The following is a 27,640-nucleotide window of genomic DNA, read 5'->3' as shown; positions in this document are numbered from 1 at the left end:
CATTGATGCGGCACGGCCCCTTGGACCCAGCAAGGCCACCCTTGCCCACACGCCACCCGCTGAGCACAGTTCCCAGCGCATGGTGGCCGGCTGGCCCGGAGAACCGGACCGGCCCAGGACCCCGCTCCCGCCCCCGGCCATGGCGAAACAGCGGAGGGTGGGCTTTTTCCGGAGGGAGCTGTGGAGAGACACAGAGGCAGACAGGTGGCTGCGGCGCAGATGGGCGCTGGTTGGGTTGGCCACGGGCAGGTCGAGGGCCTCGCGGGCCTCACGATCTTCACCCGGGCCTGCAGCGGAGTCTGGGTCCGGGCCAGCCACCCCGGGAGAGGCTGGGGTGCGGCTGCCTTCCAGGGCCGCCTTCTGGCGGCATGTCCACCCAGACCGGCTGGGTGGGCCCCCTCTGGCGCACGCTGTGTTGCGAGAGGCCTGAGTAGATGAGGCCTGCAGCAGTGCCCGGCGGGAGCAGCGGAAGCCTTGAGCACCGGCGATGACAAGAAAAGGCAGATCGGGGGGCAAAAAATACTACAGCACCTAGTATTCCCAGGTGGTCTCCCATCCAGGTAGTAAACAGACCCGACCCTGCTTAGCTTCCGAGGTCAGACGAGATGGGGTGCGTTTAGGGTGGTATGGCCGTAGAAGGCAGCGGGGGCCACGGGGTGACTCTTGAGGCTCAGCTTAGCTGGTGCTGGCGAATTACCACCAGTCCGGCGACCAGCCCTCTGCTGCACGGCCCTGCTGCCTGCCCAGGCAGGCGACAGGAGGCCTCGGGGACCCGGAGGTGGCAGAGTCTTGGGCGACCTTGCAGCCCTGTTCGGGCGGGAACCTCCGGACCCGTAGGCGCTTGACGCTCCACCTCAGATCCCGCTCGACGCTCACAAGGACGTGGCCTCAGAGGCTTAAGGGCCAGTGGCCTGCTGTCCCTTGGGCATTACACAACCTGTCCACCCTCGCAGTTCTAGGAGCAGCCCAGCCATGGCCGGGCCGGCCTTCCTGCTCGACGGCAGTTGGCCCAAAGCCACTGGGATCCACCGTTGGGCTGCCACGGCCTCTTAGCCCCAGCAAACTACCCTTTCAGCCACGCCACCCGCCAAGCACAGTTCCGATGCCTGGAGGTCAGCCGACCTGGAGAACCAGTCACGGCCCACGACCCCGCTCCTGCCTCCAGCCGTAGCGAAACGGCAGAGGGTGGGCTTTTTCCGGAGGGAGCTGTATAGAGACACACGGGCAATTAGGTGGCTGCGGCGTGGATGCGCGCTGGTGGGGACGGCCAGTTGTAGGTCGAGGGCTTCGCGTGCCTCACGGCCTTCACCTGGGCGTGCGGCGCAGTCTGGCTGCGGGCCAGCCACCACGGGAGCGGCTGGTTTATGGCTATCTTCCAGGGCCGCCTTCTGGCCGCATTTCCATCCAGACCTGCGGGGAGCGCCCCCTCCAGAGCACGCTGTGTTGGGAGGGCCCTGAGGAGGTGAGGCCTGCAGAGGCGGAGGCGGCATCAGCCGTGGGCGCCTAAAGGAGAATTTATAGTGGGAGGCAAAAAAGCCTACAGCACCTGGTATTCCCATGTGGTCTCCCATCCAAGTACTAAGCAGGCCCGACCCTGCTTAGCTTCCAGGATCAGACGATATCGGGCGCGTTCAGGGTGGTATGGCGGTAGAAGGCTGCGGGGGCCACGGGGTGCCTCTTGAGGCTTAGCTTCCCTGGTGCTGGGGCTTGCCGACAGCCCGGCAGCCAACCCTCTCCGGCACGGCCCAGCCGCCCACCAAGGCAGGCGACAGGAGGCCTCGGGCACCCGGGATTGGCGGACTCGTGGGAGACCTCGCAGCTCAGGTCAGGCGGGACCCTCCAGGCCCATAGGAGCTTGGCCCTCTGCCCCAGATCCCGCTTGACGCCCACAAGGACGTGGCCCCGGGGGCTTAAGGGCCCGTGGCCCACGGTCCTTTGGGCATTCGCCACCCTGTCTGCCCACACAGTTCTAGGTGAAGCCCGGCCGCGGCCAGGCTGGCCCTCCTGCCCGACGGCAGTTGGCCTGAAGCCACTGGGAGGCACCATTGAGTCGGCAAGACCCCTTAGACCCAGCAAGGCCACCCTTGCCCCTCCGCCAAATGCTGAGCAAAGTTCCCTGCACCCGGTGACCGGCCGGCCCGGAGAACCATTCCCGGCCCACGACCCCACTCCCGCCCCCGGCCGTGGTGAAAGAGTGGAGTGTGGGCTTTTTCCGGAGGGAGCTGTGGAGAGACACACGGGCAGACGGGTGGCTGCGGCGTGGAGGGGCGCTGGTGTGGTCGGCCAGGTGCAGGTCGAGGGCCTCGCGGGCCTCACGATCTTCACCCGGGCCTGCGGCGGTGTCTGGGTCCGGGCCAGCCACCCCGGCAGCGGCTGGCGTGCGGTTGCCTTCCAGGGCCGCCTTCTGGGGGCATGTCCAGCCAGACCGGCGGGGATGGCCCCCTCCGGCGCACGCTGTGTCGGGAGAGGCCTGAGTAGATGAGGCCTGCAGCAGTGCCCGGCGGGGGCAGAGGAAGCCTTGAGTACCGGCCACTACAAGAAAAGGGCAATCGGGGGGCAAAAAATACTACAGCACCTAGTATTCCCAGGTGGTCTCCCATCCAGGTAGTAAACAGACCCGACCCTGCTTAGCTTCGGAAATCAGACGAGATGGGGTGCGTATAGGGTGGTATGGCCATAGAAGGCAGCGGGGCCCACGGGGTGCCTCTTGAGGCTCAGCTTACCTGGTGCTGGCAAATTACCGCCAGTCCGGCGACCAGCCCTCTGCAGCACGGCCCTGCGGCCCGCCCAGGCAGGCGATAGCAGGCTTCGGGGTCCGGGTGTGGTGGAGTCTTGGACGCTCTAGCAGCTCAGTTCTGGCGGGAACATCCAGGCACATAGGCGCATGGCGAACCGCCCCAGATCCCGCTCGACGCTCACAAAGACGTGGCTCTGAAGGCTTAAGGGTCCGTGGTCCACGGTCCCTTGGGCATTCCCCACCCTGTCCACCCACGCAGTGCTAGGTGCAGTCCAGCCGCGGCCGGGCTGGCCCTCCTGCCTGAAGGCAGTTAGCCCAAAGCCACTGGGAGCCACCATTGATGCGGCACGGCCCCTTGGACCCAGCAAGGCCACCCTTGCCCACACGCCACCCGCTGAGCACAGTTCCCAGCGCATGGTGGCCGGCTGGCCCGGAGAACCGGACCGGCCCAGGACCCCGCTCCCGCCCCCGGCCATGGCGAAACAGCGGAGGGTGGGCTTTTTCCGGAGGGAGCTGTGGAGAGACACAGAGGCAGACAGGTGGCTGCGGCGCAGATGGGCGCTGGTTGGGTTGGCCACGGGCAGGTCGAGGGCCTCGCGGGCCTCACGATCTTCACCCGGGCCTGCAGCGGAGTCTGGGTCCGGGTCAGCCACCCCGGGAGAGGCTGGGGTGCGGCTGCCTTCCAGGGCCGCCTTCTGGCGGCATGTCCACCCAGACCGGCTGGGTGGGCCCCCTCTGGCGCACGCTGTGTTGCGAGAGGCCTGAGTAGATGAGGCCTGCAGCAGTGCCCGGCGGGAGCAGCGGAAGCCTTGAGCACCGGCGATGACAAGAAAAGGCAGATCGGGGGGCAAAAAATACTACAGCACCTAGTATTCCCAGGTGGTCTCCCATCCAGGTAGTAAACAGACCCGACCCTGCTTAGCTTCCGAGGTCAGACGAGATGGGGTGCGTTTAGGGTGGTATGGCCGTAGAAGGCAGCGGGGGCCACGGGGTGACTCTTGAGGCTCAGCTTAGCTGGTGCTGGCGAATTACCACCAGTCCGGCGACCAGCCCTCTGCTGCACGGCCCTGCTGCCTGCCCAGGCAGGCGACAGGAGGCCTCGGGGACCCGGAGGTGGCAGAGTCTTGGGCGACCTTGCAGCCCTGTTCGGGCGGGAACCTCCGGACCCGTAGGCGCTTGACGCTCCACCTCAGATCCCGCTCGACGCTCACAAGGACGTGGCCTCAGAGGCTTAAGGGCCAGTGGCCTGCTGTCCCTTGGGCATTACACAACCTGTCCACCCTCGCAGTTCTAGGAGCAGCCCAGCCATGGCCGGGCCGGCCTTCCTGCTCGACGGCAGTTGGCCCAAAGCCACTGGGATCCACCGTTGGGCTGCCACGGCCTCTTAGCCCCAGCAAACTACCCTTTCAGCCACGCCACCCGCCAAGCACAGTTCCGATGCCTGGAGGTCAGCCGACCTGGAGAACCAGTCACGGCCCACGACCCCGCTCCTGCCTCCAGCCGTAGCGAAACGGCAGAGGGTGGGCTTTTTCCGGAGGGAGCTGTATAGAGACACACGGGCAATTAGGTGGCTGCGGCGTGGATGCGCGCTGGTGGGGACGGCCAGTTGTAGGTGGAGGGCGTCGCCTGCCTCACGGCCTTCACCTGGGCGTGCGGCGCAGTCTGGCTGCGGGCCAGCCACCACGGGAGCGGCTGGTTTATGGCTATCTTCCAGGGCCGCCTTCTGGCCGCATTTCCATCCAGACCTGCGGGGAGCGCCCCCTCCAGAGCACGCTGTGTTGGGAGGGCCCTGAGGAGGTGAGGCCTGCAGAGGCGGAGGCGGCATCAGCCGTGGGCGCCTAAAGGAGAATTTATAGTGGGAGGCAAAAAAGCCTACAGCACCTGGTATTTCCATGTGGTCTCCCATCCAAGTACTAAGCAGGCCCGACCCTGCTTAGCTTCCAGGATCAGACGATATTGGGCGCGTTCAGGGTGGTATGGCGGTAGAAGGCTGCGGGGGCCACGGGGTGCCTCTTGAGGCTTAGCTTCCCTGGTGCTGGGGCTTGCCGACAGCCCGGCAGCCAACCCTCTCCGGCACGGCCCAGCCGCCCACCAAGGCAGGCGACAGGAGGCCTCGGGCACCCGGGATTGGCGGACTCGTGGGAGACCTCGCAGCTCAGGTCAGGCGGGACCCTCCAGGCCCATAGGAGCTTGGCCCTCTGCCCCAGATCCCGCTTGACGCCCACAAGGACGTGGCCCCGGGGGCTTAAGGGCCCGTGGCCCACGGTCCTTTGGGCATTCGCCACCCTGTCTGCCCACACAGTTCTAGGTGAAGCCCGGCCGCGGCCAGGCTGGCCCTCCTGCCCGACGGCAGTTGGCCTGAAGCCACTGGGAGGCACCATTGAGTCGGCAAGACCCCTTAGACCCAGCAAGGCCACCCTTGCCCCTCCGCCAAATGCTGAGCAAAGTTCCCTGCACCCGGTGACCGGCCGGCCCGGAGAACCATTCCCGGCCCACGACCCCACTCCCGCCCCCGGCCGTGGTGAAAGAGTGGAGCGTGGGCTTTTTCCGGAGGGAGCTGTGGAGAGACACACGGGCAGACGGGTGGCTGCGGCGTGGAGGGGCGCTGGTGTGGTCGGCCAGGTGCAGGTCGAGGGCCTCGCGGGCCTCACGATCTTCACCCGGGCCTGCGGCGGTGTCTGGGTCCGGGCCAGCCACCCCGGCAGCGGCTGGCGTGCGGTTGCCTTCCAGGGCCGCCTTCTGGGGGCATGTCCAGCCAGACCGGCGGGGATGGCCCCCTCCGGCGCACGCTGTGTCGGGAGAGGCCTGAGTAGATGAGGCCTGCAGCAGTGCCCGGCGGGGGCAGAGGAAGCCTTGAGTACCGGCCACTACAAGAAAAGGGCAATCGGGGGGCAAAAAATACTACAGCACCTAGTATTCCCAGGTGGTCTCCCATCCAGGTAGTAAACAGACCCGACCCTGCTTAGCTTCGGAAATCAGACGAGATGGGGTGCGTATAGGGTGGTATGGCCATAGAAGGCAGCGGGGCCCACGGGGTGCCTCTTGAGGCTCAGCTTACCTGGTGCTGGCAAATTACCGCCAGTCCGGCGACCAGCCCTCTGCAGCACGGCCCTGCGGCCCGCCCAGGCAGGCGATAGCAGGCTTCGGGGTCCGGGTGTGGTGGAGTCTTGGACGCTCTAGCAGCTCAGTTCTGGCGGGAACATCCAGGCACATAGGCGCATGGCGAACCGCCCCAGATCCCGCTCGACGCTCACAAAGACGTGGCTCTGAAGGCTTAAGGGTCCGTGGTCCACGGTCCCTTGGGCATTCCCCACCCTGTCCACCCACGCAGTGCTAGGTGCAGTCCAGCCGCGGCCGGGCTGGCCCTCCTGCCTGAAGGCAGTTAGCCCAAAGCCACTGGGAGCCACCATTGATGCGGCACGGCCCCTTGGACCCAGCAAGGCCACCCTTGCCCACACGCCACCCGCTGAGCACAGTTCCCAGCGCATGGTGGCCGGCTGGCCCGGAGAACCGGACCGGCCCAGGACCCCGCTCCCGCCCCCGGCCATGGCGAAACAGCGGAGGGTGGGCTTTTTCCGGAGGGAGCTGTGGAGAGACACAGAGGCAGACAGGTGGCTGCGGCGCAGATGGGCGCTGGTTGGGTTGGCCACGGGCAGGTCGAGGGCCTCGCGGGCCTCACGATCTTCACCCGGGCCTGCAGCGGAGTCTGGGTCCGGGCCAGCCACCCCGGGAGAGGCTGGGGTGCGGCTGCCTTCCAGGGCCGCCTTCTGGCGGCATGTCCACCCAGACCGGCTGGGTGGGCCCCCTCTGGCGCACGCTGTGTTGCGAGAGGCCTGAGTAGATGAGGCCTGCAGCAGTGCCCGGCGGGAGCAGCGGAAGCCTTGAGCACCGGCGATGACAAGAAAAGGCAGATCGGGGGGCAAAAAATACTACAGCACCTAGTATTCCCAGGTGGTCTCCCATCCAGGTAGTAAACAGACCCGACCCTGCTTAGCTTCCGAGGTCAGACGAGATGGGGTGCGTTTAGGGTGGTATGGCCGTAGAAGGCAGCGGGGGCCACGGGGTGACTCTTGAGGCTCAGCTTAGCTGGTGCTGGCGAATTACCACCAGTCCGGCGACCAGCCCTCTGCTGCACGGCCCTGCTGCCTGCCCAGGCAGGCGACAGGAGGCCTCGGGGACCCGGAGGTGGCAGAGTCTTGGGCGACCTTGCAGCCCTGTTCGGGCGGGAACCTCCGGACCCGTAGGCGCTTGACGCTCCACCTCAGATCCCGCTCGACGCTCACAAGGACGTGGCCTCAGAGGCTTAAGGGCCAGTGGCCTGCTGTCCCTTGGGCATTACACAACCTGTCCACCCTCGCAGTTCTAGGAGCAGCCCAGCCATGGCCGGGCCGGCCTTCCTGCTCGACGGCAGTTGGCCCAAAGCCACTGGGATCCACCGTTGGGCTGCCACGGCCTCTTAGCCCCAGCAAACTACCCTTTCAGCCACGCCACCCGCCAAGCACAGTTCCGATGCCTGGAGGTCAGCCGACCTGGAGAACCAGTCACGGCCCACGACCCCGCTCCTGCCTCCAGCCGTAGCGAAACGGCAGAGGGTGGGCTTTTTCCGGAGGGAGCTGTATAGAGACACACGGGCAATTAGGTGGCTGCGGCGTGGATGCGCGCTGGTGGGGACGGCCAGTTGTAGGTCGAGGGCTTCGCGTGCCTCACGGCCTTCACCTGGGCGTGCGGCGCAGTCTGGCTGCGGGCCAGCCACCACGGGAGCGGCTGGTTTATGGCTATCTTCCAGGGCCGCCTTCTGGCCGCATTTCCATCCAGACCTGCGGGGAGCGCCCCCTCCAGAGCACGCTGTGTTGGGAGGGCCCTGAGGAGGTGAGGCCTGCAGAGGCGGAGGCGGCATCAGCCGTGGGCGCCTAAAGGAGAATTTATAGTGGGAGGCAAAAAAGCCTACAGCACCTGGTATTCCCATGTGGTCTCCCATCCAAGTACTAAGCAGGCCCGACCCTGCTTAGCTTCCAGGATCAGACGATATCGGGCGCGTTCAGGGTGGTATGGCGGTAGAAGGCTGCGGGGGCCACGGGGTGCCTCTTGAGGCTTAGCTTCCCTGGTGCTGGGGCTTGCCGACAGCCCGGCAGCCAACCCTCTCCGGCACGGCCCAGCCGCCCACCAAGGCAGGCGACAGGAGGCCTCGGGCACCCGGGATTGGCGGACTCGTGGGAGACCTCGCAGCTCAGGTCAGGCGGGACCCTCCAGGCCCATAGGAGCTTGGCCCTCTGCCCCAGATCCCGCTTGACGCCCACAAGGACGTGGCCCCGGGGGCTTAAGGGCCCGTGGCCCACGGTCCTTTGGGCATTCGCCACCCTGTCTGCCCACACAGTTCTAGGTGAAGCCCGGCCGCGGCCAGGCTGGCCCTCCTGCCCGACGGCAGTTGGCCTGAAGCCACTGGGAGGCACCATTGAGTCGGCAAGACCCCTTAGACCCAGCAAGGCCACCCTTGCCCCTCCGCCAAATGCTGAGCAAAGTTCCCTGCACCCGGTGACCGGCCGGCCCGGAGAACCATTCCCGGCCCACGACCCCACTCCCGCCCCCGGCCGTGGTGAAAGAGTGGAGTGTGGGCTTTTTCCGGAGGGAGCTGTGGAGAGACACACGGGCAGACGGGTGGCTGCGGCGTGGAGGGGCGCTGGTGTGGTCGGCCAGGTGCAGGTCGAGGGCCTCGCGGGCCTCACGATCTTCACCCGGGCCTGCGGCGGTGTCTGGGTCCGGGCCAGCCACCCCGGCAGCGGCTGGCGTGCGGTTGCCTTCCAGGGCCGCCTTCTGGGGGCATGTCCAGCCAGACCGGCGGGGATGGCCCCCTCCGGCGCACGCTGTGTCGGGAGAGGCCTGAGTAGATGAGGCCTGCAGCAGTGCCCGGCGGGGGCAGAGGAAGCCTTGAGTACCGGCCACTACAAGAAAAGGGCAATCGGGGGGCAAAAAATACTACAGCACCTAGTATTCCCAGGTGGTCTCCCATCCAGGTAGTAAACAGACCCGACCCTGCTTAGCTTCGGAAATCAGACGAGATGGGGTGCGTATAGGGTGGTATGGCCATAGAAGGCAGCGGGGCCCACGGGGTGCCTCTTGAGGCTCAGCTTACCTGGTGCTGGCAAATTACCGCCAGTCCGGCGACCAGCCCTCTGCAGCACGGCCCTGCGGCCCGCCCAGGCAGGCGATAGCAGGCTTCGGGGTCCGGGTGTGGTGGAGTCTTGGACGCTCTAGCAGCTCAGTTCTGGCGGGAACATCCAGGCACATAGGCGCATGGCGAACCGCCCCAGATCCCGCTCGACGCTCACAAAGACGTGGCTCTGAAGGCTTAAGGGTCCGTGGTCCACGGTCCCTTGGGCATTCCCCACCCTGTCCACCCACGCAGTGCTAGGTGCAGTCCAGCCGCGGCCGGGCTGGCCCTCCTGCCTGAAGGCAGTTAGCCCAAAGCCACTGGGAGCCACCATTGATGCGGCACGGCCCCTTGGACCCAGCAAGGCCACCCTTGCCCACACGCCACCCGCTGAGCACAGTTCCCAGCGCATGGTGGCCGGCTGGCCCGGAGAACCGGACCGGCCCAGGACCCCGCTCCCGCCCCCGGCCATGGCGAAACAGCGGAGGGTGGGCTTTTTCCGGAGGGAGCTGTGGAGAGACACAGAGGCAGACAGGTGGCTGCGGCGCAGATGGGCGCTGGTTGGGTTGGCCACGGGCAGGTCGAGGGCCTCGCGGGCCTCACGATCTTCACCCGGGCCTGCAGCGGAGTCTGGGTCCGGGCCAGCCACCCCGGGAGAGGCTGGGGTGCGGCTGCCTTCCAGGGCCGCCTTCTGGCGGCATGTCCACCCAGACCGGCTGGGTGGGCCCCCTCTGGCGCACGCTGTGTTGCGAGAGGCCTGAGTAGATGAGGCCTGCAGCAGTGCCCGGCGGGAGCAGCGGAAGCCTTGAGCACCGGCGATGACAAGAAAAGGCAGATCGGGGGGCAAAAAATACTACAGCACCTAGTATTCCCAGGTGGTCTCCCATCCAGGTAGTAAACAGACCCGACCCTGCTTAGCTTCCGAGGTCAGACGAGATGGGGTGCGTTTAGGGTGGTATGGCCGTAGAAGGCAGCAGGGGCCACGGGGTGACTCTTGAGGCTCAGCTTAGCTGGTGCTGGCGAATTACCACCAGTCCGGCGACCAGCCCTCTGCTGCACGGCCCTGCTGCCTGCCCAGGCAGGCGACAGGAGGCCTCGGGGACCCGGAGGTGGCAGAGTCTTGGGCGACCTTGCAGCCCTGTTCGGGCGGGAACCTCCGGACCCGTAGGCGCTTGACGCTCCACCTCAGATCCCGCTCGACGCTCACAAGGACGTGGCCTCAGAGGCTTAAGGGCCAGTGGCCTGCTGTCCCTTGGGCATTACACAACCTGTCCACCCTCGCAGTTCTAGGAGCAGCCCAGCCATGGCCGGGCCGGCCTTCCTGCTCGACGGCAGTTGGCCCAAAGCCACTGGGATCCACCGTTGGGCTGCCACGGCCTCTTAGCCCCAGCAAACTACCCTTTCAGCCACGCCACCCGCCAAGCACAGTTCCGATGCCTGGAGGTCAGCCGACCTGGAGAACCAGTCACGGCCCACGACCCCGCTCCTGCCTCCAGCCGTAGCGAAACGGCAGAGGGTGGGCTTTTTCCGGAGGGAGCTGTATAGAGACACACGGGCAATTAGGTGGCTGCGGCGTGGATGCGCGCTGGTGGGGACGGCCAGTTGTAGGTGGAGGGCTTCGCGTGCCTCACGGCCTTCACCTGGGCGTGCGGCGCAGTCTGGCTGCGGGCCAGCCACCACGGGAGCGGCTGGTTTATGGCTATCTTCCAGGGCCGCCTTCTGGCCGCATTTCCATCCAGACCTGCGGGGAGCGCCCCCTCCAGAGCACGCTGTGTTGGGAGGGCCCTGAGGAGGTGAGGCCTGCAGAGGCGGAGGCGGCATCAGCCGTGGGCGCCTAAAGGAGAATTTATAGTGGGAGGCAAAAAAGCCTACAGCACCTGGTATTCCCATGTGGTCTCCCATCCAAGTACTAAGCAGGCCCGACCCTGCTTAGCTTCCAGGATCAGACGATATCGGGCGCGTTCAGGGTGGTATGGCGGTAGAAGGCTGCGGGGGCCACGGGGTGCCTCTTGAGGCTTAGCTTCCCTGGTGCTGGGGCTTGCCGACAGCCCGGCAGCCAACCCTCTCCGGCACGGCCCAGCCGCCCACGAAGGCAGGCGACAGGAGGCCTCGGGCACCCGGGATTGGCGGACTCGTGGGAGACCTCGCAGCTCAGGTCAGGCGGGACCCTCCAGGCCCATAGGAGCTTGGCCCTCTCCCCAGATCCCGCTTGACGCCCACAAGGACGTGGCCCCGGGGGCTTAAGGGCCCGTGGCCCACGGTCCTTTGGGCATTCGCCACCCTGTCTGCCCACACAGTTCTAGGTGAAGCCCGGCCGCGGCCAGGCTGGCCCTCCTGCCCGACGGCAGTTGGCCTGAAGCCACTGGGAGGCACCATTGAGTCGGCAAGACCCCTTAGACCCAGCAAGGCCACCCTTGCCCCTCCGCCAAATGCTGAGCAAAGTTCCCTGCACCCGGTGACCGGCCGGCCCGGAGAACCATTCCCGGCCCACGACCCCACTCCCGCCCCCGGCCGTGGTGAAAGAGTGGAGTGTGGGCTTTTTCCGGAGGGAGCTGTGGAGAGACACACGGGCAGACGGGTGGCTGCGGCATGGAGGGGCGCTGGTGTGGTCGGCCAGGTGCAGGTCGAGGGCCTCGCGGGCCTCACGATCTTCACCCGGGCCTGCGGCGGTGTCTGGGTCCGGGCCAGCCACCCCGGCAGCGGCTGGCGTGCGGTTGCCTTCCAGGGCCGCCTTCTGGGGGCATGTCCAGCCAGACCGGCGGGGATGGCCCCCTCCGGCGCACGCTGTGTCGGGAGAGGCCTGAGTAGATGAGGCCTGCAGCAGTGCCCGGCGGGGGCAGAGGAAGCCTTGAGTACCGGCCACTACAAGAAAAGGGCAATCGGGGGGCAAAAAATACTACAGCACCTAGTATTCCCAGGTGGTCTCCCATCCAGGTAGTAAACAGACCCGACCCTGCTTAGCTTCGGAAATCAGACGAGATGGGGTGCGTATAGGGTGGTATGGCCATAGAAGGCAGCGGGGCCCACGGGGTGCCTCTTGAGGCTCAGCTTACCTGGTGCTGGCAAATTACCGCCAGTCCGGCGACCAGCCCTCTGCAGCACGGCCCTGCGGCCCGCCCAGGCAGGCGATAGCAGGCTTCGGGGTCCGGGTGTGGTGGAGTCTTGGACGCTCTAGCAGCTCAGTTCTGGCGGGAACATCCAGGCACATAGGCGCATGGCGAACCGCCCCAGATCCCGCTCGACGCTCACAAAGACGTGGCTCTGAAGGCTTAAGGGTCCGTGGTCCACGGTCCCTTGGGCATTCCCCACCCTGTCCACCCACGCAGTGCTAGGTGCAGTCCAGCCGCGGCCGGGCTGGCCCTCCTGCCTGAAGGCAGTTAGCCCAAAGCCACTGGGAGCCACCATTGATGCGGCACGGCCCCTTGGACCCAGCAAGGCCACCCTTGCCCACACGCCACCCGCTGAGCACAGTTCCCAGCGCATGGTGGCCGGCTGGCCCGGAGAACCGGACCGGCCCAGGACCCCGCTCCCGCCCCCGGCCATGGCGAAACAGCGGAGGGTGGGCTTTTTCCGGAGGGAGCTGTGGAGAGACACAGAGGCAGACAGGTGGCTGCGGCGCAGATGGGCGCTGGTTGGGTTGGCCACGGGCAGGTCGAGGGCCTCGCGGGCCTCACGATCTTCACCCGGGCCTGCAGCGGAGTCTGGGTCCGGGCCAGCCACCCCGGGAGAGGCTGGGGTGCGGCTGCCTTCCAGGGCCGCCTTCTGGCGGCATGTCCACCCAGACCGGCTGGGTGGGCCCCCTCTGGCGCACGCTGTGTTGCGAGAGGCCTGAGTAGATGAGGCCTGCAGCAGTGCCCGGCGGGAGCAGCGGAAGCCTTGAGCACCGGCGATGACAAGAAAAGGCAGATCGGGGGGCAAAAAATACTACAGCACCTAGTATTCCCAGGTGGTCTCCCATCCAGGTAGTAAACAGACCCGACCCTGCTTAGCTTCCGAGGTCAGACGAGATGGGGTGCGTTTAGGGTGGTATGGCCGTAGAAGGCAGCGGGGGCCACGGGGTGACTCTTGAGGCTCAGCTTAGCTGGTGCTGGCGAATTACCACCAGTCCGGCGACCAGCCCTCTGCTGCACGGCCCTGCTGCCTGCCCAGGCAGGCGACAGGAGGCCTCGGGGACCCGGAGGTGGCAGAGTCTTGGGCGACCTTGCAGCCCTGTTCGGGCGGGAACCTCCGGACCCGTAGGCGCTTGACGCTCCACCTCAGATCCCGCTCGACGCTCACAAGGACGTGGCCTCAGAGGCTTAAGGGCCAGTGGCCTGCTGTCCCTTGGGCATTACACAACCTGTCCACCCTCGCAGTTCTAGGAGCAGCCCAGCCATGGCCGGGCCGGCCTTCCTGCTCGACGGCAGTTGGCCCAAAGCCACTGGGATCCACCGTTGGGCTGCCACGGCCTCTTAGCCCCAGCAAACTACCCTTTCAGCCACGCCACCCGCCAAGCACAGTTCCGATGCCTGGAGGTCAGCCGACCTGGAGAACCAGTCACGGCCCACGACCCCGCTCCTGCCTCCAGCCGTAGCGAAACGGCAGAGGGTGGGCTTTTTCCGGAGGGAGCTGTATAGAGACACACGGGCAATTAGGTGGCTGCGGCGTGGATGCGCGCTGGTGGGGACGGCCAGTTGTAGGTCGAGGGCTTCGCGTGCCTCACGGCCTTCACCTGGGCGTGCGGCGCAGTCTGGCTGCGGGCCAGCCACCACGGGAGCGGCTGGTTTATGGCTATCTTCCAGGGCCGCCTTCTGGCCGCATTTCCATCCAGACCTGCGGGGAGCGCCCCCTCCAGAGCACGCTGTGTTGGGAGGGCCCTGAGGAGGTGAGGCCTGCAGAGGCGGAGGCGGCATCAGCCGTGGGCGCCTAAAGGAGAATTTATAGTGGGAGGCAAAAAAGCCTACAGCACCTGGTATTCCCATGTGGTCTCCCATCCAAGTACTAAGCAGGCCCGACCCTGCTTAGCTTCCAGGATCAGACGATATCGGGCGCGTTCAGGGTGGTATGGCGGTAGAAGGCTGCGGGGGCCACGGGGTGCCTCTTGAGGCTTAGCTTCCCTGGTGCTGGGGCTTGCCGACAGCCCGGCAGCCAACCCTCTCCGGCACAGCCCAGCCGCCCACCAAGGCAGGCGACAGGAGGCCTCGGGCACCCGGGATTGGCGGACTCGTGGGAGACCTCGCAGCTCAGGTCAGGCGGGACCCTCCAGGCCCATAGGAGCTTGGCCCTCTGCCCCAGATCCCGCTTGACGCCCACAAGGACGTGGCCCCGGGGGCTTAAGGGCCCGTGGCCCACGGTCCTTTGGGCATTCGCCACCCTGTCTGCCCACACAGTTCTAGGTGAAGCCCGGCCGCGGCCAGGCTGGCCCTCCTGCCCGACGGCAGTTGGCCTGAAGCCACTGGGAGGCACCATTGAGTCGGCAAGACCCCTTAGACCCAGCAAGGCCACCCTTGCCCCTCCGCCAAATGCTGAGCAAAGTTCCCTGCACCCGGTGACCGGCCGGCCCGGAGAACCATTCCCGGCCCACGACCCCACTCCCGCCCCCGGCCGTGGTGAAAGAGTGGAGTGTGGGCTTTTTCCGGAGGGAGCTGTGGAGAGACACACGGGCAGACGGGTGGCTGCGGCGTGGAGGGGCGCTGGTGTGGTCGGCCAGGTGCAGGTCGAGGGCCTCGCGGGCCTCACGATCTTCACCCGGGCCTGCGGCGGTGTCTGGGTCCGGGCCAGCCACCCCGGCAGCGGCTGGCGTGCGGTTGCCTTCCAGGGCCGCCTTCTGGGGGCATGTCCAGCCAGACCGGCGGGGATGGCCCCCTCCGGCGCACGCTGTGTCGGGAGAGGCCTGAGTAGATGAGGCCTGCAGCAGTGCCCGGCGGGGGCAGAGGAAGCCTTGAGTACCGGCCACTACAAGAAAAGGGCAATCGGGGGGCAAAAAATACTACAGCACCTAGTATTCCCAGGTGGTCTCCCATCCAGGTAGTAAACAGACCCGACCCTGCTTAGCTTCGGAAATCAGACGAGATGGGGTGCGTATAGGGTGGTATGGCCATAGAAGGCAGCGGGGCCCACGGGGTGCCTCTTGAGGCTCAGCTTACCTGGTGCTGGCAAATTACCGCCAGTCCGGCGACCAGCCCTCTGCAGCACGGCCCTGCGGCCCGCCCAGGCAGGCGATAGCAGGCTTCGGGGTCCGGGTGTGGTGGAGTCTTGGACGCTCTAGCAGCTCAGTTCTGGCGGGAACATCCAGGCACATAGGCGCATGGCGAACCGCCCCAGATCCCGCTCGACGCTCACAAAGACGTGGCTCTGAAGGCTTAAGGGTCCGTGGTCCACGGTCCCTTGGGCATTCCCCACCCTGTCCACCCACGCAGTGCTAGGTGCAGTCCAGCCGCGGCCGGGCTGGCCCTCCTGCCTGAAGGCAGTTAGCCCAAAGCCACTGGGAGCCACCATTGATGCGGCACGGCCCCTTGGACCCAGCAAGGCCACCCTTGCCCACACGCCACCCGCTGAGCACAGTTCCCAGCGCATGGTGGCCGGCTGGCCCGGAGAACCGGACCGGCCCAGGACCCCGCTCCCGCCCCCGGCCATGGCGAAACAGCGGAGGGTGGGCTTTTTCCGGAGGGAGCTGTGGAGAGACACAGAGGCAGACAGGTGGCTGCGGCGCAGATGGGCGCTGGTTGGGTTGGCCACGGGCAGGTCGAGGGCCTCGCGGGCCTCACGATCTTCACCCGGGCCTGCAGCGGAGTCTGGGTCCGGGCCAGCCACCCCGGGAGAGGCTGGGGTGCGGCTGCCTTCCAGGGCCGCCTTCTGGCGGCATGTCCACCCAGACCGGCTGGGTGGGCCCCCTCTGGCGCACGCTGTGTTGCGAGAGGCCTGAGTAGATGAGGCCTGCAGCAGTGCCCGGCGGGAGCAGCGGAAGCCTTGAGCACCGGCGATGACAAGAAAAGGCAGATCGGGGGGCAAAAAATACTACAGCACCTAGTATTCCCAGGTGGTCTCCCATCCAGGTAGTAAACAGACCCGACCCTGCTTAGCTTCCGAGGTCAGACGAGATGGGGTGCGTTTAGGGTGGTATGGCCGTAGAAGGCAGCGGGGGCCACGGGGTGACTCTTGAGGCTCAGCTTAGCTGGTGCTGGCGAATTACCACCAGTCCGGCGACCAGCCCTCTGCTGCACGGCCCTGCTGCCTGCCCAGGCAGGCGACAGGAGGCCTCGGGGACCCGGAGGTGGCAGAGTCTTGGGCGACCTTGCAGCCCTGTTCGGGCGGGAACCTCCGGACCCGTAGGCGCTTGACGCTCCACCTCAGATCCCGCTCGACGCTCACAAGGACGTGGCCTCAGAGGCTTAAGGGCCAGTGGCCTGCTGTCCCTTGGGCATTACACAACCTGTCCACCCTCGCAGTTCTAGGAGCAGCCCAGCCATGGCCGGGCCGGCCTTCCTGCTCGACGGCAGTTGGCCCAAAGCCACTGGGATCCACCGTTGGGCTGCCACGGCCTCTTAGCCCCAGCAAACTACCCTTTCAGCCACGCCACCCGCCAAGCACAGTTCCGATGCCTGGAGGTCAGCCGACCTGGAGAACCAGTCACGGCCCACGACCCCGCTCCTGCCTCCAGCCGTAGCGAAACGGCAGAGGGTGGGCTTTTTCCGGAGGGAGCTGTATAGAGACACACGGGCAATTAGGTGGCTGCGGCGTGGATGCGCGCTGGTGGGGACGGCCAGTTGTAGGTCGAGGGCTTCGCGTGCCTCACGGCCTTCACCTGGGCGTGCGGCGCAGTCTGGCTGCGGGCCAGCCACCACGGGAGCGGCTGGTTTATGGCTATCTTCCAGGGCCGCCTTCTGGCCGCATTTCCATCCAGACCTGCGGGGAGCGCCCCCTCCAGAGCACGCTGTGTTGGGAGGGCCCTGAGGAGGTGAGGCCTGCAGAGGCGGAGGCGGCATCAGCCGTGGGCGCCTAAAGGAGAATTTATAGTGGGAGGCAAAAAAGCCTACAGCACCTGGTATTTCCATGTGGTCTCCCATCCAAGTACTAAGCAGGCCCGACCCTGCTTAGCTTCCAGGATCAGACGATATCGGGCGCGTTCAGGGTGGTATGGCGGTAGAAGGCTGCGGGGGCCACGGGGTGCCTCTTGAGGCTTAGCTTCCCTGGTGCTGGGGCTTGCCGACAGCCCGGCAGCCAACCCTCTCCGGCACGGCCCAGCCCGCCCACCAAGGCAGGCAACAGGAGGCCTCGGGCACCCGGGATTGGCGGACTCGTGGGAGACCTCGCAGCTCAGGTCAGGCGGGACCCTCCAGGCCCATAGGAGCTTGGCCCTCTGCCCCAGATCCCGCTTGACGCCCACAAGGACGTGGCCCCGGGGGCTTAAGGGCCCGTGGCCCACGGTCCTTTGGGCATTCGCCACCTTGTCTGCCCACACAGTTCTAGGTGAAGCCCGGCCGCGGCCAGGCTGGCCCTCCTGCCCGACGGCAGTTGGCCTGAAGCCACTGGGAGGCACCATTGAGTCGGCAAGACCCCTTAGACCCAGCAAGGCCACCCTTGCCCCTCCGCCAAATGCTGAGCAAAGTTCCCTGCACCCGGTGACCGGCCGGCCCGGAGAACCATTCCCGGCCCACGACCCCACTCCCGCCCCCGGCCGTGGTGAAAGAGTGGAGTGTGGGCTTTTTCCGGAGGGAGCTGTGGAGAGACACACGGGCAGACGGGTGGCTGCGGCGTGGAGGGGCGCTGGTGTGGTCGGCCAGGTGCAGGTCGAGGGCCTCGCGGGCCTCACGATCTTCACCCGGGCCTGCGGCGGTGTCTGGGTCCGGGCCAGCCACCCCGGCAGCGGCTGGCATGCGGTTGCCTTCCAGGGCCGCCTTCTGGGGGCATGTCCAGCCAGACCGGCGGGGATGGCCCCCTCCGGCGCACGCTGTGTCGGGAGAGGCCTGAGTAGATGAGGCCTGCAGCAGTGCCCGGCGGGGGCAGAGGAAGCCTTGAGTACCGGCCACTACAAGAAAAGGGCAATCGGGGGGCAAAAAATACTACAGCACCTAGTATTCCCAGGTGGTCTCCCATCCAGGTAGTAAACAGACCCGACCCTGCTTAGCTTCGGAAATCAGACGAGATGGGGTGCGTATAGGGTGGTATGGCCATAGAAGGCAGCGGGGCCCACGGGGTGCCTCTTGAGGCTCAGCTTACCTGGTGCTGGCAAATTACCGCCAGTCCGGCGACCAGCCCTCTGCAGCACGGCCCTGCGGCCCGCCCAGGCAGGCGATAGCAGGCTTCGGGGTCCGGGTGTGGTGGAGTCTTGGACGCTCTAGCAGCTCAGTTCTGGCGGGAACATCCAGGCACATAGGCGCATGGCGAACCGCCCCAGATCCCGCTCGACGCTCACAAAGACGTGGCTCTGAAGGCTTAAGGGTCCGTGGTCCACGGTCCCTTGGGCATTCCCCACCCTGTCCACCCACGCAGTGCTAGGTGCAGTCCAGCCGCGGCCGGGCTGGCCCTCCTGCCTGAAGGCAGTTAGCCCAAAGCCACTGGGAGCCACCATTGATGCGGCACGGCCCCTTGGACCCAGCAAGGCCACCCTTGCCCACACGCCACCCGCTGAGCACAGTTCCCAGCGCATGGTGGCCGGCTGGCCCGGAGAACCGGACCGGCCCAGGACCCCGCTCCCGCCCCCGGCCATGGCGAAACAGCGGAGGGTGGGCTTTTTCCGGAGGGAGCTGTGGAGAGACACAGAGGCAGACAGGTGGCTGCGGCGCAGATGGGCGCTGGTTGGGTTGGCCACGGGCAGGTCGAGGGCCTCGCGGGCCTCACGATCTTCACCCGGGCCTGCAGCGGAGTCTGGGTCCGGGCCAGCCACCCCGGGAGAGGCTGGGGTGCGGCTGCCTTCCAGGGCCGCCTTCTGGCGGCATGTCCACCCAGACCGGCTGGGTGGGCCCCCTCTGGCGCACGCTGTGTTGCGAGAGGCCTGAGTAGATGAGGCCTGCAGCAGTGCCCGGCGGGAGCAGCGGAAGCCTTGAGCACCGGCGATGACAAGAAAAGGCAGATCGGGGGGCAAAAAATACTACAGCACCTAGTATTCCCAGGTGGTCTCCCATCCAGGTAGTAAACAGACCCGACCCTGCTTAGCTTCCGAGGTCAGACGAGATGGGGTGCGTTTAGGGTGGTATGGCCGTAGAAGGCAGCGGGGGCCACGGGGTGACTCTTGAGGCTCAGCTTAGCTGGTGCTGGCGAATTACCACCAGTCCGGCGACCAGCCCTCTGCTGCACGGCCCTGCTGCCTGCCCAGGCAGGCGACAGGAGGCCTCGGGGACCCGGAGGTGGCAGAGTCTTGGGCGACCTTGCAGCCCTGTTCGGGCGGGAACCTCCGGACCCGTAGGCGCTTGACGCTCCACCTCAGATCCCGCTCGACGCTCACAAGGACGTGGCCTCAGAGGCTTAAGGGCCAGTGGCCTGCTGTCCCTTGGGCATTACACAACCTGTCCACCCTCGCAGTTCTAGGAGCAGCCCAGCCATGGCCGGGCCGGCCTTCCTGCTCGACGGCAGTTGGCCCAAAGCCACTGGGATCCACCGTTGGGCTGCCACGGCCTCTTAGCCCCAGCAAACTACCCTTTCAGCCACGCCACCCGCCAAGCACAGTTCCGATGCCTGGAGGTCAGCCGACCTGGAGAACCAGTCACGGCCCACGACCCCGCTCCTGCCTCCAGCCGTAGCGAAACGGCAGAGGGTGGGCTTTTTCCGGAGGGAGCTGTATAGAGACACACGGGCAATTAGGTGGCTGCGGCGTGGATGCGCGCTGGTGGGGACGGCCAGTTGTAGGTCGAGGGCTTCGCGTGCCTCACGGCCTTCACCTGGGCGTGCGGCGCAGTCTGGCTGCGGGCCAGCCACCACGGGAGCGGCTGGTTTATGGCTATCTTCCAGGGCCGCCTTCTGGCCGCATTTCCATCCAGACCTGCGGGGAGCGCCCCCTCCAGAGCACGCTGTGTTGGGAGGGCCCTGAGGAGGTGAGGCCTGCAGAGGCGGAGGCGGCATCAGCCATGGGCGCCTAAAGGAGAATTTATAGTGGGAGGCAAAAAAGCCTACAGCACCTGGTATTCCCATGTGGTCTCCCATCCAAGTACTAAGCAGGCCCGACCCTGCTTAGCTTCCAGGATCAGACGATATCGGGCGCGTTCAGGGTGGTATGGCGGTAGAAGGCTGCGGGGGCCACGGGGTGCCTCTTGAGGCTTAGCTTCCCTGGTGCTGGGGCTTGCCGACAGCCCGGCAGCCAACCCTCTCCGGCACGGCCCAGCCCGCCCACCAAGGCAGGCGACAGGAGGCCTCGGGCACCCGGGATTGGCGGACTCGTGGGAGACCTCGCAGCTCAGGTCAGGCGGGACCCTCCAGGCCCATAGGAGCTTGGCCCTCTGCCCCAGATCCCGCTTGACGCCCACAAGGACGTGGCCCCGGGGGCTTAAGGGCCCGTGGCCCACGGTCCTTTGGGCATTCGCCACCCTGTCTGCCCACACAGTTCTAGGTGAAGCCCGGCCGCGGCCAGGCTGGCCCTCCTGCCCGACGGCAGTTGGCCTGAAGCCACTGGGAGGCACCATTGAGTCGGCAAGACCCCTTAGACCCAGCAAGGCCACCCTTGCCCCTCCGCCAAATGCTGAGCAAAGTTCCCTGCACCCGGTGACCGGCCGGCCCGGAGAACCATTCCCGGCCCACGACCCCACTCCCGCCCCCGGCCGTGGTGAAAGAGTGGAGTGTGGGCTTTTTCCGGAGGGAGCTGTGGAGAGACACACGGGCAGACGGGTGGCTGCGGCGTGGAGGGGCGCTGGTGTGGTCGGCCAGGTGCAGGTCGAGGGCCTCGCGGGCCTCACGATCTTCACCCGGGCCTGCGGCGGTGTCTGGGTCCGGGCCAGCCACCCCGGCAGCGGCTGGCGTGCGGTTGCCTTCCAGGGCCGCCTTCTGGGGGCATGTCCAGCCAGACCGGCGGGGATGGCCCCCTCCGGCGCACGCTGTGTCGGGAGAGGCCTGAGTAGATGAGGCCTGCAGCAGTGCCCGGCGGGGGCAGAGGAAGCCTTGAGTACCGGCCACTACAAGAAAAGGGCAATCGGGGGGCAAAAAATACTACAGCACCTAGTATTCCCAGGTGGTCTCCCATCCAGGTAGTAAACAGACCCGACCCTGCTTAGCTTCGGAAATCAGACGAGATGGGGTGCGTATAGGGTGGTATGGCCATAGAAGGCAGCGGGGCCCACGGGGTGCCTCTTGAGGCTCAGCTTACCTGGTGCTGGCAAATTACCGCCAGTCCGGCGACCAGCCCTCTGCAGCACGGCCCTGCGGCCCGCCCAGGCAGGCGATAGCAGGCTTCGGGGTCCGGGTGTGGTGGAGTCTTGGACGCTCTAGCAGCTCAGTTCTGGCGGGAACATCCAGGCACATAGGCGCATGGCGAACCGCCCCAGATCCCGCTCGACGCTCACAAAGACGTGGCTCTGAAGGCTTAAGGGTCCGTGGTCCACGGTCCCTTGGGCATTCCCCACCCTGTCCACCCACGCAGTGCTAGGTGCAGTCCAGCCGCGGCCGGGCTGGCCCTCCTGCCTGAAGGCAGTTAGCCCAAAGCCACTGGGAGCCACCATTGATGCGGCACGGCCCCTTGGACCCAGCAAGGCCACCCTTGCCCACACGCCACCCGCTGAGCACAGTTCCCAGCGCATGGTGGCCGGCTGGCCCGGAGAACCGGACCGGCCCAGGACCCCGCTCCCGCCCCCGGCCATGGCGAAACAGCGGAGGGTGGGCTTTTTCCGGAGGGAGCTGTGGAGAGACACAGAGGCAGACAGGTGGCTGCGGCGCAGATGGGCGCTGGTTGGGTTGGCCACGGGCAGGTCGAGGGCCTCGCGGGCCTCACGATCTTCACCCGGGCCTGCAGCGGAGTCTGGGTCCGGGCCAGCCACCCCGGGAGAGGCTGGGGTGCGGCTGCCTTCCAGGGCCGCCTTCTGGCGGCATGTCCACCCAGACCGGCTGGGTGGGCCCCCTCTGGCGCACGCTGTGTTGCGAGAGGCCTGAGTAGATGAGGCCTGCAGCAGTGCCCGGCGGGAGCAGCGGAAGCCTTGAGCACCGGCGATGACAAGAAAAGGCAGATCGGGGGGCAAAAAATACTACAGCACCTAGTATTCCCAGGTGGTCTCCCATCCAGGTAGTAAACAGACCCGACCCTGCTTAGCTTCCGAGGTCAGACGAGATGGGGTGCGTTTAGGGTGGTATGGCCGTAGAAGGCAGCAGGGGCCACGGGGTGACTCTTGAGGCTCAGCTTAGCTGGTGCTGGCGAATTACCACCAGTCCGGCGACCAGCCCTCTGCTGCACGGCCCTGCTGCCTGCCCAGGCAGGCGACAGGAGGCCTCAGGGACCCGGAGGTGGCAGAGTCTTGGGCGACCTTGCAACCCTGTTCGGGCGGGAACCTCCGGACCCGTAGGCGCTTGACGCTCCACCTCAGATCCCGCTCGACGCTCACAAGGACGTGGCCTCAGAGGCTTAAGGGCCAGTGGCCTGCTGTCCCTTGGGCATTACACAACCTGTCCACCCTCGCAGTTCTAGGAGCAGCCCAGCCATGGCCGGGCCGGCCTTCCTGCTCGACGGCAGTTGGCCCAAAGCCACTGGGATCCACCGTTGGGCTGCCACGGCCTCTTAGCCCCAGCAAACTACCCTTTCAGCCACGCCACCCGCCAAGCACAGTTCCGATGCCTGGAGGTCAGCCGACCTGGAGAACCAGTCACGGCCCACGACCCCGCTCCTGCCTCCAGCCGTAGCGAAACGGCAGAGGGTGGGCTTTTTCCGGAGGGAGCTGTATAGAGACACACGGGCAATTAGGTGGCTGCGGCGTGGATGCGCGCTGGTGGGGACGGCCAGTTGTAGGTCGAGGGCGTCGCCTGCCTCACGGCCTTCAGCTGGGCGTGCGGCGCAGTCTGGCTGCGGGCCAGCCACCACGGGAGCGGCTGGTTTATGGCTATCTTCCAGGGCCGCCTTCTGGCCGCATTTCCATCCAGACCTGCGGGGAGCGCCCCCTCCAGAGCACGCTGTGTTGGGAGGGCCCTGAGGAGGTGAGGCCTGCAGAGGCGGAGGCGGCATCAGCCGTGGGCGCCTAAAGGAGAATTTATAGTGGGAGGCAAAAAAGCCTACAGCACCTGGTATTTCCATGTGGTCTCCCATCCAAGTACTAAGCAGGCCCGACCCTGCTTAGCTTCCAGGATCAGACGATATCGGGCGCGTTCAGGGTGGTATGGCGGTAGAAGGCTGCGGGGGCCACGGGGTGCCTCTTGAGGCTTAGCTTCCCTGGTGCTGGGGCTTGCCGACAGCCCGGCAGCCAACCCTCTCCGGCACGGCCCAGCCCGCCCACCAAGGCAGGCAACAGGAGGCCTCGGGCACCCGGGATTGGCGGACTCGTGGGAGACCTCGCAGCTCAGGTCAGGCGGGACCCTCCAGGCCCATAGGAGCTTGGCCCTCTGCCCCAGATCCCGCTTGACGCCCACAAGGACGTGGCCCCGGGGGCTTAAGGGCCCGTGGCCCACGGTCCTTTGGGCATTCGCCACCCTGTCTGCCCACACAGTTCTAGGTGAAGCCCGGCCGCGGCCAGGCTGGCCCTCCTGCCCGACGGCAGTTGGCCTGAAGCCACTGGGAGGCACCATTGAGTCGGCAAGACCCCTTAGACCCAGCAAGGCCACCCTTGCCCCTCCGCCAAATGCTGAGCAAAGTTCCCTGCACCCGGTGACCGGCCGGCCCGGAGAACCATTCCCGGCCCACGACCCCACTCCCGCCCCCGGCCGTGGTGAAAGAGTGGAGTGTGGGCTTTTTCCGGAGGGAGCTGTGGAGAGACACACGGGCAGACGGGTGGCTGCGGCGTGGAGGGGCGCTGGTGTGGTCGGCCAGGTGCAGGTCGAGGGCCTCGCGGGCCTCACGATCTTCACCCGGGCCTGCGGCGGTGTCTGGGTCCGGGCCAGCCACCCCGGCAGCGGCTGGCGTGCGGTTGCCTTCCAGGGCCGCCTTCTGGGGGCATGTCCAGCCAGACCGGCGGGGATGGCCCCCTCCGGCGCACGCTGTGTCGGGAGAGGCCTGAGTAGATGAGGCCTGCAGCAGTGCCCGGCGGGGGCAGAGGAAGCCTTGAGTACCGGCCACTACAAGAAAAGGGCAATCGGGGGGCAAAAAATACTACAGCACCTAGTATTCCCAGGTGGTCTCCCATCCAGGTAGTAAACAGACCCGACCCTGCTTAGCTTCGGAAATCAGACGAGATGGGGTGCGTATAGGGTGGTATGGCCATAGAAGGCAGCGGGGCCCACGGGGTGCCTCTTGAGGCTCAGCTTACCTGGTGCTGGCAAATTACCGCCAGTCCGGCGACCAGCCCTCTGCAGCACGGCCCTGCGGCCCGCCCAGGCAGGCGATAGCAGGCTTCGGGGTCCGGGTGTGGTGGAGTCTTGGACGCTCTAGCAGCTCAGTTCTGGCGGGAACATCCAGGCACATAGGCGCATGGCGAACCGCCCCAGATCCCGCTCGACGCTCACAAAGACGTGGCTCTGAAGGCTTAAGGGTCCGTGGTCCACGGTCCCTTGGGCATTCCCCACCCTGTCCACCCACGCAGTGCTAGGTGCAGTCCAGCCGCGGCCGGGCTGGCCCTCCTGCCTGAAGGCAGTTAGCCCAAAGCCACTGGGAGCCACCATTGATGCGGCACGGCCCCTTGGACCCAGCAAGGCCACCCTTGCCCACACGCCACCCGCTGAGCACAGTTCCCAGCGCATGGTGGCCGGCTGGCCCGGAGAACCGGACCGGCCCAGGACCCCGCTCCCGCCCCCGGCCATGGCGAAACAGTGGAGGGTGGGCTTTTTCCGGAGGGAGCTGTGGAGAGACACAGAGGCAGACAGGTGGCTGCGGCGCAGATGGGCGCTGGTTGGGTTGGCCACGGGCAGGTCGAGGGCCTCGCGGGCCTCACGATCTTCACCCGGGCCTGCAGCGGAGTCTGGGTCCGGGCCAGCCACCCCGGGAGAGGCTGGGGTGCGGCTGCCTTCCAGGGCCGCCTTCTGGCGGCATGTCCACCCAGACCGGCTGGGTGGGCCCCCTCTGGCGCACGCTGTGTTGCGAGAGGCCTGAGTAGATGAGGCCTGCAGCAGTGCCCGGCGGGAGCAGCGGAAGCCTTGAGCACCGGCGATGACAAGAAAAGGCAGATCGGGGGGCAAAAAATACTACAGCACCTAGTATTCCCAGGTGGTCTCCCATCCAGGTAGTAAACAGACCCGACCCTGCTTAGCTTCCGAGGTCAGACGAGATGGGGTGCGTTTAGGGTGGTATGGCCGTAGAAGGCAGCGGGGGCCACGGGGTGACTCTTGAGGCTCAGCTTAGCTGGTGCTGGCGAATTACCACCAGTCCGGCGACCAGCCCTCTGCTGCACGGCCCTGCTGCCTGCCCAGGCAGGCGACAGGAGGCCTCGGGGACCCGGAGGTGGCAGAGTCTTGGGCGACCTTGCAGCCCTGTTCGGGCGGGAACCTCCGGACCCGTAGGCGCTTGACGCTCCACCTCAGATCCCGCTCGACGCTCACAAGGACGTGGCCTCAGAGGCTTAAGGGCCAGTGGCCTGCTGTCCCTTGGGCATTACACAACCTGTCCACCCTCGCAGTTCTAGGAGCAGCCCAGCCATGGCCGGGCCGGCCTTCCTGCTCGACGGCAGTTGGCCCAAAGCCACTGGGATCCACCGTTGGGCTGCCACGGCCTCTTAGCCCCAGCAAACTACCCTTTCAGCCACGCCACCCGCCAAGCACAGTTCCGATGCCTGGAGGTCAGCCGACCTGGAGAACCAGTCACGGCCCACGACCCCGCTCCTGCCTCCAGCCGTAGCGAAACGGCAGAGGGTGGGCTTTTTCCGGAGGGAGCTGTATAGAGACACACGGGCAATTAGGTGGCTGCGGCGTGGATGCGCGCTGGTGGGGACGGCCAGTTGTAGGTCGAGGGCTTCGCGTGCCTCACGGCCTTCACCTGGGCGTGCGGCGCAGTCTGGCTGCGGGCCAGCCACCACGGGAGCGGCTGGTTTATGGCTATCTTCCAGGGCCGCCTTCTGGCCGCATTTCCATCCAGACCTGCGGGGAGCGCCCCCTCCAGAGCACGCTGTGTTGGGAGGGCCCTGAGGAGGTGAGGCCTGCAGAGGCGGAGGCGGCATCAGCCGTGGGCGCCTAAAGGAGAATTTATAGTGGGAGGCAAAAAAGCCTACAGCACCTGGTATTCCCATGTGGTCTCCCATCCAAGTACTAAGCAGGCCCGACCCTGCTTAGCTTCCAGGATCAGACGATATCGGGCGCGTTCAGGGTGGTATGGTGGTAGAAGGCTGCGGGGGCCACGGGGTGCCTCTTGAGGCTTAGCTTCCCTGGTGCTGGGGCTTGCCGACAGCCCGGCAGCCAACCCTCTCCGGCACGGCCCAGCCCGCCCACCAAGGCAGGCGACAGGAGGCCTCGGGCACCCGGGATTGGCGGACTCGTGGGAGACCTCGCAGCTCAGGTCAGGCGGGACCCTCCAGGCCCATAGGAGCTTGGCCCTCTGCCCCAGATCCCGCTTGACGCCCACAAGGACGTGGCCCCGGGGGCTTAAGGGCCCGTGGCCCACGGTCCTTTGGGCATTCGCCACCCTGTCTGCCCACACAGTTCTAGGTGAAGCCCGGCCGCGGCCAGGCTGGCCCTCCTGCCCGACGGCAGTTGGCCTGAAGCCACTGGGTGGCACCATTGAGTCGGCAAGACCCCTTAGACCCAGCAAGGCCACCCTTGCCCCTCCGCCAAATGCTGAGCAAAGTTCCCTGCACCCGGTGACCGGCCGGCCCGGAGAACCATTCCCGGCCCACGACCCCACTCCCGCCCCCGGCCGTGGTGAAAGAGTGGAGTGTGGGCTTTTTCCGGAGGGAGCTGTGGAGAGACACACGGGCAGACGGGTGGCTGCGGCGTGGAGGGGCGCTGGTGTGGTCGGCCAGGTGCAGGTCGAGGGCCTCGCGGGCCTCACGATCTTCACCCGGGCCTGCGGCGGTGTCTGGGTCCGGGCCAGCCACCCCGGCAGCGGCTGGCGTGCGGTTGCCTTCCAGGGCCGCCTTCTGGGGGCATGTCCAGCCAGACCGGCGGGGATGGCCCCCTCCGGCGCACGCTGTGTCGGGAGAGGCCTGAGTAGATGAGGCCTGCAGCAGTGCCCGGCGGGGGCAGAGGAAGCCTTGAGTACCGGCCACTACAAGAAAAGGGCAATCGGGGGGCAAAAAATACTACAGCACCTAGTATTCCCAGGTGGTCTCCCATCCAGGTAGTAAACAGACCCGACCCTGCTTAGCTTCGGAAATCAGACGAGATGGGGTGCGTATAGGGTGGTATGGCCATAGAAGGCAGCGGGGCCCACGGGGTGCCTCTTGAGGCTCAGCTTACCTGGTGCTGGCAAATTACCGCCAGTCCGGCGACCAGCCCTCTGCAGCACGGCCCTGCGGCCCGCCCAGGCAGGCGATAGCAGGCTTCGGGGTCCGGGTGTGGTGGAGTCTTGGACGCTCTAGCAGCTCAGTTCTGGCGGGAACATCCAGGCACATAGGCGCATGGCGAACCGCCCCAGATCCCGCTCGACGCTCACAAAGACGTGGCTCTGAAGGCTTAAGGGTCCGTGGTCCACGGTCCCTTGGGCATTCCCCACCCTGTCCACCCACGCAGTGCTAGGTGCAGTCCAGCCGCGGCCGGGCTGGCCCTCCTGCCTGAAGGCAGTTAGCCCAAAGCCA

At 66.5% G+C, this 27,640-nt stretch overlaps 27 pseudogenes; all 27 read right to left on the bottom strand.

Moving 5' to 3' along the window:
• Positions 1-519: 519 nt before the first annotated feature.
• On the bottom strand, positions 520-638 carry LOC132358596 (5S ribosomal RNA; annotated as a pseudogene).
• An 896-nt stretch (positions 639-1,534) lies between these two features.
• LOC132358393 (5S ribosomal RNA) lies at positions 1,535-1,653 on the bottom strand (annotated as a pseudogene).
• A 910-nt stretch (positions 1,654-2,563) lies between these two features.
• On the bottom strand, positions 2,564-2,682 carry LOC132358602 (5S ribosomal RNA; annotated as a pseudogene).
• Positions 2,683-3,591: 909 nt separating this feature from the next.
• On the bottom strand, positions 3,592-3,710 carry LOC132358584 (5S ribosomal RNA; annotated as a pseudogene).
• Positions 3,711-4,606: 896 nt separating this feature from the next.
• On the bottom strand, positions 4,607-4,725 carry LOC132358533 (5S ribosomal RNA; annotated as a pseudogene).
• A 910-nt stretch (positions 4,726-5,635) lies between these two features.
• On the bottom strand, positions 5,636-5,754 carry LOC132358601 (5S ribosomal RNA; annotated as a pseudogene).
• Positions 5,755-6,663: 909 nt separating this feature from the next.
• On the bottom strand, positions 6,664-6,782 carry LOC132358572 (5S ribosomal RNA; annotated as a pseudogene).
• An 896-nt stretch (positions 6,783-7,678) lies between these two features.
• Positions 7,679-7,797, bottom strand: LOC132358392 (5S ribosomal RNA; annotated as a pseudogene).
• Positions 7,798-8,707: 910 nt separating this feature from the next.
• On the bottom strand, positions 8,708-8,826 carry LOC132358600 (5S ribosomal RNA; annotated as a pseudogene).
• Positions 8,827-9,735: 909 nt separating this feature from the next.
• On the bottom strand, positions 9,736-9,854 carry LOC132358559 (5S ribosomal RNA; annotated as a pseudogene).
• An 896-nt stretch (positions 9,855-10,750) lies between these two features.
• On the bottom strand, positions 10,751-10,869 carry LOC132358391 (5S ribosomal RNA; annotated as a pseudogene).
• Positions 10,870-11,778: 909 nt separating this feature from the next.
• Positions 11,779-11,897, bottom strand: LOC132358599 (5S ribosomal RNA; annotated as a pseudogene).
• Positions 11,898-12,806: 909 nt separating this feature from the next.
• Positions 12,807-12,925, bottom strand: LOC132358548 (5S ribosomal RNA; annotated as a pseudogene).
• Positions 12,926-13,821: 896 nt separating this feature from the next.
• On the bottom strand, positions 13,822-13,940 carry LOC132358390 (5S ribosomal RNA; annotated as a pseudogene).
• Positions 13,941-14,850: 910 nt separating this feature from the next.
• On the bottom strand, positions 14,851-14,969 carry LOC132358598 (5S ribosomal RNA; annotated as a pseudogene).
• Positions 14,970-15,878: 909 nt separating this feature from the next.
• LOC132358537 (5S ribosomal RNA) lies at positions 15,879-15,997 on the bottom strand (annotated as a pseudogene).
• Positions 15,998-16,893: 896 nt separating this feature from the next.
• Positions 16,894-17,012, bottom strand: LOC132358545 (5S ribosomal RNA; annotated as a pseudogene).
• A 911-nt stretch (positions 17,013-17,923) lies between these two features.
• On the bottom strand, positions 17,924-18,042 carry LOC132358597 (5S ribosomal RNA; annotated as a pseudogene).
• Positions 18,043-18,951: 909 nt separating this feature from the next.
• LOC132358526 (5S ribosomal RNA) lies at positions 18,952-19,070 on the bottom strand (annotated as a pseudogene).
• An 896-nt stretch (positions 19,071-19,966) lies between these two features.
• Positions 19,967-20,085, bottom strand: LOC132358389 (5S ribosomal RNA; annotated as a pseudogene).
• A 911-nt stretch (positions 20,086-20,996) lies between these two features.
• Positions 20,997-21,115, bottom strand: LOC132358595 (5S ribosomal RNA; annotated as a pseudogene).
• A 909-nt stretch (positions 21,116-22,024) lies between these two features.
• On the bottom strand, positions 22,025-22,143 carry LOC132358515 (5S ribosomal RNA; annotated as a pseudogene).
• Positions 22,144-23,039: 896 nt separating this feature from the next.
• LOC132358544 (5S ribosomal RNA) lies at positions 23,040-23,158 on the bottom strand (annotated as a pseudogene).
• A 911-nt stretch (positions 23,159-24,069) lies between these two features.
• Positions 24,070-24,188, bottom strand: LOC132358594 (5S ribosomal RNA; annotated as a pseudogene).
• Positions 24,189-25,097: 909 nt separating this feature from the next.
• Positions 25,098-25,216, bottom strand: LOC132358503 (5S ribosomal RNA; annotated as a pseudogene).
• Positions 25,217-26,112: 896 nt separating this feature from the next.
• On the bottom strand, positions 26,113-26,231 carry LOC132358538 (5S ribosomal RNA; annotated as a pseudogene).
• A 911-nt stretch (positions 26,232-27,142) lies between these two features.
• Positions 27,143-27,261, bottom strand: LOC132358593 (5S ribosomal RNA; annotated as a pseudogene).
• Between the last annotated feature and the right edge of the window lie 379 nt (positions 27,262-27,640).

The sequence above is a fragment of the Balaenoptera ricei genome, unplaced genomic scaffold, assembly GCF_028023285.1.
Source record: "Balaenoptera ricei isolate mBalRic1 unplaced genomic scaffold, mBalRic1.hap2 scaffold_149, whole genome shotgun sequence".
Taxonomy (NCBI): domain Eukaryota; kingdom Metazoa; phylum Chordata; class Mammalia; order Artiodactyla; family Balaenopteridae; genus Balaenoptera; species Balaenoptera ricei.
This window is presented reverse-complemented; position numbering and strand designations above follow the sequence as displayed.